Genomic DNA, 8,053 nt, shown 5'->3' with positions numbered 1-8,053 from the left:
ACGACAATATAACCCACTAGGGGAAGGAAGTAGAGATCTGAGAAAGCATGGATGATCTAACCACAAAAAATAAATTGATTTACACCAAATTAATTGACTTCTTTATTCTGAATTTAATTTTCACTCAAATATTTCCCTGCTAATAAATAAAGTTCTATCATATATGTACTTAATAATATTGGAAAAATATGTCTTACATTTTCTGATTTGTAAGTTAGGTGAAAACAGACAAAGCAGATGAAAAAAGTACTGTCCCACATTTTAACACTAAAACTGTTCATTTTCTTCTCTAGAAAGTTTTAAAGACAATTCAATCAATACAATGTCACAGTCATGATTATTTGTCAGCTTTACAGGCAGTGTTCATCATTTCAGCAGAGAAATTTGGGTTTTTTAATCCCTACCATCTTCTTAAATATTTTACAAAATGTATGTTAAAGTCATTTGAAGTTTGAAAATAACTTTGATTTTGCCCACTGTGATATAAACTGAGGTAAACTCTTATCATACTTCTGCTTGATCTTTCTCTTTGACACTGGCTCCTTCTGTATTACTACTTCTAATGGTTATTTCCTTCATGTGTTATTCTAGTATACTTCTAGGAAGCTCTGTTTAATGATAGCAGGCCCATGACCTTCAGGGAAATTAACAATTCCATCCCTTTTCTGGATTCCATTTCTTAAAATTAATGCTTATAAATTCTTCACTGCCTTCAGATTTAGTCATTATTGTATGTGGCACAAAGCCAGGTTACGGTGAAATATTTCATTCACCTATCCCAAGATACTACAAAATCAGGGGGGAAATAGTAGAGCAACAGACAATTGTGGTTTCTTTGAGAAGTCATAATTGCACCAATAATTGTTCCCTACAATGTTAAAAGCAATCAGATTCCAAGAGGAGAATTTACTTTTATATCTGGCCAAATTAGAATGTAGTTACCAAGAAGAAATATTGCTTACATCTGTTTCTTCCCTAAATATATTGTGACATTATATAAATACCAGCTTACTTTGAATAGATGAACATAATTATTTATATATTCCTGCTTTGAAAAAAATTATACCATAATTAGGATATATTAAGTTGGATTCAAATCATAGTGTGCTCAAAGCATTTTTGAGTCATATTTTGATCCCTTGGATGAAACAAAAGTCTTTTGGTATTATTTTAAATCATTTGACAGATAAACAGCAGGACAAATTCTGCCACAATTAAGAATGGACACATTGTAAAATGAGCTGCAACCAGCCATCTGTACATAATAAACACTACCTATCCTCTAAAATAATCAGCCCTTCAATTATCCATTGAAACTTGGACCTAGATTCTCCAATAATATGTCTGTTACTTGTTACCAACCCATTCTAAAAGTATTCCTTTTGTAACAAATTATAAATGTGAAAAGCAGACATTAGACAGAGTACAGTTTCCTCTGCAAAAATAGTATTGTGCTTTGAAAGTAAGAATCTTTTGCTAGATGATTTTGAAAAGAAAATGGCATACTATCCTACTGTAAATATTGAAAACCTTGTTTATTTGGTTTGGGAAGAAAACCTTTAGATGTTAGAGTCATTGGTATTGCTGTTTTCCTAATAATGACTTTGCCATCATTTTGAAATAATTATTTTGATAGACAGGTACTCCTTCTCATCTACACCCCACCCTAAATTTATATTCCAAGAATTGGCAAAGCTAAAGGTCTGGCAATCTCATCCTGGCTTCACATTCCTGGTATTTTCAATGAGCTAACGGAAATTGCAGCATATGGTATACTTTGTCACACTCTTAGGTGATTTCATCTGATCTTCATATTATTTCTCAATACTCTTTTCATTAGCTTGTGTTATTGAATATTCTGGTAGGTGTGGCACTGAACTCAACTCTGTGGAATGAGCAAAACTAATCTTGAATGTGTGCTATTTACCCCAAGGGAAATATACAGTAAGGTCACTGCTTTGAAATACCCTTCAGGACAGAGAAACAGTTCATGATTCCCTAGAAAATGGAAATAGCAACATATGCAGAAGATAAATCTCTAATATTTAATTAAAAATGAAAACAGTATATTTTTATTTGATAAATTTTTCTGTTTTACTGTAGAAGTTTGGTAATACATGAAGAAAAATTGGGATTCATTTCCTGCTTTTTCTTTACTCAGAAACTATGAATGTTATCAACATGGGTTGAGATTTATATTCTCAGCTAGGCATCCTATATATTTTAGAGTTTATTTTTATTCTATAATAGAATAATTGGAATAAAACTTGATCTCCAGTTATATAACTCTCTGCAGTTTGTTGGTGCTCCTGACCTCTCAGGAACACCAACAAATGAAATGGTTTCTTTCTTAGTGTTTTATTAAATTTGGCAAATATCTTTGAGCACCGGTGGTGTGTCAGGCAGTTTGTTATGCACTGTGAATGCCGTGCTAAATAAAATAGACCCAGTTGCTATCACCATGAAGCTGATGAACAGGAGAAAAAAAATACACAAATAACTACAACTGTGGCAAATGCTATCTGAATAAGAGTGCAGGATATAAATATTTGGAAGAAAGAGGTAAAAATGCAAATAGAGTTTTTTTGTCCTCAAATGACCAGCAACCTTGTCTCAAAATCTAAGCTACTCTAATTAACTATTAAAGCCAAAGAGTTAATATGCATATCAATAGAAATGATATACATGGATGATCAGTAGGACAAGAAGTACTCATGGAAACAACATTTCAAAAGAAGCTTAACTAATACTTGTAGGAAAATATTTCATTCATTGTATTAGTTTCCTGGGCTGCAGTAATAAAGGATCACAATATAGCGGTTGAAACAGAAATGTCCTGGCTCACAGTTCTAGATGCAGGAAGTCAAAGATGAAGCTATCAACCAGTCTGGTTCCTTCTGAGAGCCATGAGACAGAGTCTATCCCGTGCTTCTCGCTTATCGTCTGGTAATTTGTTGTGACCTTTGGTATTCTCTGGCCTGTTCATCACCTTCACCTCTGCCTTCATCTTTCCTTGCTGTCCCTGTGTATGTGTCTGAACCCAAATTTCTCCTTTTTATATGGACAGCAGTCATGTTGGCTTAGGACACCATCCTACTCCAGTTTGATTTCATCTTAATCAATTATGTCTGTAACGACCCTATTAATATTCCTAACCAAGTCATATTCTGAGTTACTGAGAGAGCATCAGCCTGTTGATTTTCAGGAGGTACAATTCAACCAATAACACTCATATTTGTAAATACCATTAAAGTATTGCACTATTAATTCAATGTTGGCAGCAGCGTGAAGGAGTGACTCTCACATATACTGGTAGAAATCGATATTAGCGATTTGTGTTTATAAATGGCACTTGGGCTGAAACTATCAAAACTTTAAAATGTGCTCAACTTCTGCTTTAGGAATTCCGCTTCTAGAAATCTATTAATACCTTATACAAATGCATGAGTGAACAAAGATTAATACACAACTGAAGAAATAAAAAATCTCTGTTTTCTTGAATTCACCCCTAAGTATTTCATATTTTAGGCTATTATAGCTAATATTTTTTAATTTTCAATTTCCTTCTGATTATTATTAAAAATATTAAATGGAAATGCAGTCAAATTTGTATATTGACCTTGTACCCCACAACAATGTTAAACTCATTTAATCTTCCTTGAAGGTGTTTTTGTATATTCATTAGGACTTTCTGTGGAGAAGAATATGAATGAAGAAAATTTTTTGTTTTCTTTTCCAATATGCTTTTTATTTATTTAACTTAGTGCACTTTCTGGGACTTATAGTGGAAAAAAAAGGTGAAAGAAATATTCTTGCATTTTGTCAGTTCTAAAGAGAAAGCACTGCATTTTTTAAAACCATTAAGTGTGAGGCTAACTGTAGTTTCTTACTGTTTTGCTCTTGTTCTTTAGGGTTTATTTGTGGATGCTATTGAGAAAGCCTGAGATCAGCTTATGAGGATGCCCTCATATTCTTAATTTGCTGAAGTTTTTTTTTTTTAAATATGCATTGAATTTGGTTTACATCTATTGAAATTATATTACATTTTAAAATGTTTTCTCTTTTCTTTTTACTTCACTAATACAGTGAAAGACATATACTGCTTTTATTTCTTTTTAGTGTATAATTGAGATCCTTTATTTTCTATTGAGGTATAATTGACATTATGCTTTTATATAGTTCCTGAGGTTCTCCTAGCAAGTAAACTGGGATAGTTTGCCATTCCCTCCTCCAGTGGCTCTTGTATTCTCAGAAGTCTCCACTATGATCCATCCATCTTGGGTGGCCCTACACGGCATAGGTCATAGCTTCATTAGGTTAGGCAAGCCCCTTCACCATGACAAGGCAAGGACCTGTGACGGGGAGAGATCTATTAGACACTGAAGAGATCAAGAAGAGACGGAAAGAACGCAGAGAAGAACTATGCAAAAAAGGTCTTAATGAACCAGATTACTACAATGGTGTGGTTAGTCACCCAGAGCCAGACATTCTGGATTATGAAGTCAAGTGGGCCTTAGGAAGCACTGCAGTTAATAAAGCTAGTGGATGTGATGGGATTCCAGTTCAGTTCAGTTCAATCGCCTAGTCATGTCTGACTCTTTGTGACCCCACGGACTGCAGCCTGCCAGGCTTCCCTGTCCATCACCAACTCCTGGAGCTTGCTCAAACTTATGTCCATCGAGTCAGTGATGCCATCCAACCATCTCATTCTCTGTCGTCCCCTTCTCCTGCCTTCAATCTTTCCCAGCTTCAGGGTCTTTTCCAGTGAGTCAGTTCTTTGCATCAAGTGGCCAAAGTATTGGAACTGCAGCTGCAGCATCAGTCCTTCCAATGAATATTCAGGACCTTTAGGATGGACTGGTTGGATCTCCTTGCAGTCCAAGGAACTCTCAAGAGTCTTCTCCAACACCACAATTCAAAAGCATCAATTTTTTGGCACTCGGCTTTCTTTATAGTCCAGTTCTCCAAGATCACCACAGATGGTGACTGCAGCCATGAAATTAAAAGACTCTTGCTCCTTGGAAGAAAAGTTATGACCAACCTAGACAGCATATTAAAAAGCAGAGACATTCCTTTGCCAACAAAGGTCCATCTAGTCAAAGCTATGGTTTTTCCAATAGTCATGTATGGATGTGAGAGTTGGAATTCCAGGAGAGCTATTCAAAACCCTAAAGAATGATGCCATCAAGGTGTTGCATTCAATGTGTCAGCAAACCTGGAAGACCCAGCAGAGGCCACAGGACTGGGAAAGGTCAATCCTCATTCCAGTTCCCAAGAAGGGTAGTACTAAAGAATGTTCTAACAATGGGATAATTTCACTCATCTCCCATGCTTAAAATCTTGCATGCTAAGCTTCAGCATTATGTGAACCAAGAACTTCCAGATGTCCAAGCTGGGTTTAGAAAAGGCAGAGGAACCAGAGATCAAACTGCCAACATTTGCTGGGTCATAGGGAAAACAAGGGAATTTCAAAAAATCATCTACCTCTGTTTCATTGACTTTGCTAAAGCCTTTGACTGTGTAAATCATAACAAACTGTGGAAAGCTCTTAAAGACATGGGAATACCAGAGCATCTTACTTGTCTCCTGAGAAACCTGTATGCGGATTAAGATGCAACAGTTAGAATACTGTATGGAACAGCTGATTGGTTCAAGATTGAGAAAAGAGTATGACGGTGCTGCCTGCTGTCACCCTGTTTGTTTAATCTACACACTGAGCACATCATGAGAAATGCCAGGCTGGATGAGTCACAAGCTGGAATCAAGATAGGTGGGGGAAACATCAACAACCTCAGATATGCAGATGATACCACTCTAATGGCAGAAAGCAGAGGAACTAAAGAGCTAATTGATGAGCGTGAAGGAGGAGAGTGGAAGTTCTGGCTTAAGATTAAATATTAAAAAAAAAAAAAAAAAACTAAGATCATGGCATCCGGCCCCATTACTTCATGGCAAATAGAAGGGGAAAAGGTGGAAGTAGTGACAGATTTCCTCTTCTTGGGCTCTAAAATCACTGCAAATGGTGACTGCAGCCAAGGAATCAGGAGATGATTGCTTCTTGGCAGGAAAACTGTGACAAACCTAGACAGTATGTTGAAAAACAGAGACATTACTCTGCCAACAAAGGTCTGTATAGTCAAGGCTCTGGTCTTCCCAGTGGTCACACATGGTTGTAAGAGTTGGACCATAAAGAAGGCAGAATTTCAAAGAATCGATACCTTGAAACTGTGGTGCTAGAGAAGACTCCTGAGAGTTCCTTGGACAACAAGGAAATCAAACCAGTCAATCTTAAGTTAGGAAATCAACCCTGAATACTCATTGGGAGGACTGACGCTGAAGCTGAAACTCCAGGAATTCGGTCATCTGATGTGAAGAGCCAATTCACTGGAAAAGTCTCTGATGTCGGGAAAGATTGAGGGCAGAAGAGGGAGTCAGAGGGTGAGATGGCTGGATGGCATCACTGATGCAATGGACATGAACCTGGGCAAACTTCGGGAGATGGTGAGGGACAGGGAGGCCTGGTGTGCTGCAGTCCATGGGGTCACAACGAATCAGACATCAGTGGGTGACTGAACAACAGTATACAATAACATTATACTACTTTCAAACATACAACATAATTCAATATTTACATGTGTTGCAAAATGATTTCAATAAATATAGTTAATATTTGTCATCATAAATAGTTACATTTTTATTCCTTGTGACAAGAACTCTCCCTACTCTCACAGCAACTTGCAAATATTCAATCTGGTGTTAAGTTGTACCTTACATCCCCATGATTTGTTTGCTTTATAAGTGGAAGCTTGTACCTTTGACCCCTTCACCAATTTCGCTCTCCTCTCTCCCCCTCAACACACACTCTGCACCCTATTCTCTGCATATATGAGGTTTGGAGGAGTTTTCATTTTGGGTTTTTGTTTGTTTAATTTTAATTCAGGCATAGTTGATTTATAATGTTGGTTAGTTTCAGGTGTACAGCAAGTGAACCAGTTATATTTATATATATACATACCACTCTTTTTTAGATTAGTTTGCCATACAGACCATTACAGAGTATTGAGTAGAGTTCCTTGTGCTAAAAAGTAGGTCTTTATTAATTATCTATTTTATATATAATAGTGCTTCCCTGGTGGCTCAGATGGCAAATAATCTGTCTGCAATGCAGGAGACCTGGGTTTGATCCCAGGATCAGGAAGATCCCTTGGAGGAGGGCATGTCAACCCACTCCAGCATTCTTGCCTGGAGGACTCCATGGACAGAGGAGCCTGGTGGGCCACAGTCCATGGGATCACAGAGAGTCAGACACGACTTAGCAACTAAACAGTGCGTTTATGCCAATCCCAATTTCCCAGTTTATCCCTCACCCTTCCTTCCCTTTGGTAACTGTAAATTTGTTTTCTAAAACTGTAACTCTATGTCTGATTTTTAGATATATTTGTGTGTATCCTTATTTTGAGATTCCACATATAAGTGACATCACATGATATCTGTCTTCTCTTGCCTGACTTACTTCACAGGGTATGACAATCTCTAGTTCCAGCCATGTTGCTACAAATGGCATTGTTTTGTCCTTTTCAGGGCTAAGTAATATTCCATTCTGTGTGTATACCACATGGTCTTTACCCATTCCTCTGTTTAAGGACATTTAGTTTGCTTCCATATCCTGGCTATTTTAAATAGTGCTGCAATGAATATTGGCTACGTGTATATTTTTCAATTTTTTTTTTTTTTGGATATATGCCCAGGAATGAGATTTCTGGATCATATGGGAATTCTTTGCTTTTTAAGGAAACTCCATATTGTTCTCCATAGTGGCTGCTCATTTACAGTCTTCCTAATGGTGCAGCAGGCTTCCTTTCTCCACCATGTCTCCAGCATTTATTGTTCTTAGATGATGTTTTTGATGATGACCATTCTGACTAACGAAATGCTATACCTCACTGAGTTTATCACTTGCGTCTCTCTAATAATTAGTGGTGTTGATCATCATTTCATGTGCTTTTTTAACCATTTGAATGTCTTCTTTGGAGAAATGTCTATTTAGATCTTC

The sequence above is a fragment of the Bos taurus genome, chromosome 14, assembly GCF_002263795.3.
Source record: "Bos taurus isolate L1 Dominette 01449 registration number 42190680 breed Hereford chromosome 14, ARS-UCD2.0, whole genome shotgun sequence".
Classification (NCBI taxonomy): domain Eukaryota; kingdom Metazoa; phylum Chordata; class Mammalia; order Artiodactyla; family Bovidae; genus Bos; species Bos taurus.
Note: the sequence above shows the minus strand (reverse complement) of the source record.